Genomic DNA, 3106 nt, shown 5'->3' on the forward strand with positions numbered 1-3106 from the left:
TATCTGAACCTGAGTCTCAGATAGTATTCTTTTCCATCCCCTCACCTTGTATGGTAGTGAGGTTTATATAGAGTGTACCTTTGAATCTCCTTCGTTGGATGCACTTGAGCCTTCTTCGGGTAGTCGTTGGATCTTAACAGTTAGATCCGTTGAGCAATAGACTTCTACTAGTTTGGACTAGTAGAGGACTCCTGAGATAACCTTTAGGTTATGTGATGATTATCCCTTCGATAATGATTATCCGCAGCCGTCAATTCGAGTCTGCCATCATTAGGGTGATTACCGTAATCCATCAGTAGGATTAGGGCACGCTTGCAGCCGAATAAGCTTTCTTCTTCAGCAAGCCATCTTCTGGATCCGGTTCGCTCGGGAGCGATTCGGTTCTCTCCCGTCTCACCCCCCCCCCCCGGCCCCCCCCAACCAAAACCGATTTTTATCCTAAAATCACCAACAAAAAAAAACAAACAACAACCAAACAAAAAACAAAGATCTACCAAAAACAAAAAGATCCAATCTTTCTAGAGTAGTTTTGATAGTAGCTGGTGTGGTTCTTGGTTTTATTTTGATATTCTCCTTTCTTACTCTCTATTGGATAAGAAGATCAAAAAGCAAACCTCCATCTGCACCATCAAGTGGTTATCAATTCTTAAATCTTTCTTACAAGGAGTTCTTTCAAGCTACTAGAGGATTTTCTTCAACTAATCTCATAGGTTCTGGTGGATTTGGCTCTGTATATAAAGGGATTATCAACCGAGGTGAAACTACTGTTGCAATCAAGGTACTCAACCTTCAAAACTCAAAATCATACAAGAGCTTTACAGCTGAATGTAATTCTCTAAGAAACATTCGGCAGCGAAATCTTGTCCACATTTTAACTTGTTGTTCAAGTCTTGATTCAAAAGGAAAAGATTTCAAGGCCCTTGTTTATGAGTTCATGGCTAATGGAAGCCTAGATGAATGGCTGCATCTGCCAGTAGAGGCACACTATCGATCAAGAAATTTAAATATTCTTGAAAGATTGAACATTGCAATTGATGTTGCTTTTGCATTGGATTACCTTCATTACCACTCCTATATCACAATTGTTCATTGTGATCTAAAGCCAAGCAATATTCTATTTGACCATGATATGGTTGCGCATGTTAGTGATTTTGGTTTGGCGAAGATACTTTTAGATCACAAAGACAATTCATCTCAGGATCAAACTAGTACGATTGGATTAAAAGGATCTATTGGCTATGTTGCACCAGGTAATAAATCTATGTTTTATTTGAACCAATCCAATTTGATAAAATAGCTAATTTGGGTAATGTGATCACAATATCTATACCCATTTGTGATCACAATTTCTATATCCAAACTATAGTTTTTGTGTGTTATATATGAAATCTCTAATTGCCATACTAATAGCAAGAGATTTGTAATTTCAGAATATGGCATGGGTGGAAGGGCAACTACATCAGTGGATGTGTATAGCTATGGTATTCTTTTACTAGAAATGTTCACTGGAAAAAGGCCAATAGATCAAATGTTTATTGGTGACTTGAACCTCCATGACTTTGCAAAGGCAGCTTTACCTGCATGCATGATGCAAATTTTGGATCCCACATTCTTAGGCAAGGGAGAACATAGAGAAGAAATTGAAGAGGGTATTGTTAACGAAATTGAAGGTCCTAGTCATATGATAGAGAAATTGCATGATTGTGTGTCTTCAATAATTGAGATTGCATTACGGTGCTCCATGGAGTTGCCCAGAGAACGTATGCAAATGAATGATGTTGTGAAGGAACTACATGTAATCAAGAATATTTTTTCATGAAGCATGACTCAATCAATTCAGAAGAACTATACCTAACTAGAAGGTGAATATGATTTTTATTTTTATTTTTATTTTTTATGTTAGGAGTAATATAACTATATAAGTAGAAGTCTAGAACTGACTATTCTATGGTCATGTAGGATATATGTGGATTTCTATGAGCAAGTTCAAGGTCAATAATAAAAGGAGAAATTTTAAGTAATTGGTGGAGTCTTCTGCAAATGGCGACGATAACCAGTTGTTAAAGAATTCTAATTGTCTTTTGGTGAGTTTCTTTCATAGAAACAATTAAACTAAAATGAGTATTTATGTCTCTCCAGTTAGCTTCTACTTTCATTGGAATAAACATCCCAAGTTTCTTGTGATTTACATATTCTTTTGATTACTATTATTACTAATTTCCTGTATTTTATTATGGGATTGTACTCGGTTCTTGATTTAACTGGTTCATCAATTTGGTTTTGCTGTAAGGAATCCATAGATTCTTGCTCAGGTATTGAATTAGTTATAAGAAGAGAGGTCTTGGAGAAGAATCTATTAGAATATTAATTAAATATTTCACCTAAGATGGGATTCATTAATTGTGTTACACTTTGATTTGGTTTCTTTATTAGTCTGATATAGATAATATATGGTTACTAAAACTCTTATTGGACTAGCTAGTGTGGGCCAATAGGGACCGTTAGATCTTGATGAACGATCTAACGGGTTTGCCTATATAAAGGATGCTAGGTCCCTCCTATAAACCCTAATTAGTATTACATTATTCTCCACGTTCGTCAGAGAGGTTATTCCATCAAGCTAGTGAATAGGAAGGAGTCTAGAGGAGAAGACTTAACATTAAGTTGATCATAGAATCAACTTCCACCTCAAGTTCGTTCCAAGTGGGAGACTAAAGAAGAGATTCCGCTTCGCTTCGTCTCCAATAGATCCTAAAAAAGGTATGTTCATCATCATTTTTTATTATTATTGTACTAAGGAGTTTTTAATTGATTTATGCGATCTTGGATAGGAATATTCTTACATGTGGTATTAGAGCCTATATAGAATCAATTAGGGACCCATAGGAATGTTGAATGATAAATTTAGGGTTCTAGAATGGAACTTGGAAAGTTTTTCTCCTGATTTTTTCATCGAAACCATAGGGGCTTTGGTTAATAACTTTTTTTTTTCTCCCCAAAACTGAACTTGAAAATCCAAAACTACCATTGCGTAGATCTCAAGAAAATGAAGAGATCGATATATTAGGGTCATCACCAGACATGCCGCCAATCGCGCCAGAATCCG

At 36.0% G+C, this 3106-nt stretch overlaps 1 pseudogene; it reads left to right on the forward strand.

Annotated features, from left to right (window-relative positions):
• The first annotated feature begins 934 nt into the window (after positions 1–934).
• LOC149015645 (putative LRR receptor-like serine/threonine-protein kinase At3g47570 pseudogene) lies at positions 935–1909 on the forward strand (annotated as a pseudogene).
• The last annotated feature ends 1197 nt before the right edge of the window (positions 1910–3106 follow it).

This window comes from Hakea prostrata, chromosome 5, assembly GCF_041222555.1.
Source record: "Hakea prostrata isolate BN-2017 chromosome 5, UWA_Hpros_2, whole genome shotgun sequence".
NCBI classification, from domain to species: Eukaryota; Viridiplantae; Streptophyta; class Magnoliopsida; order Proteales; family Proteaceae; genus Hakea; species Hakea prostrata.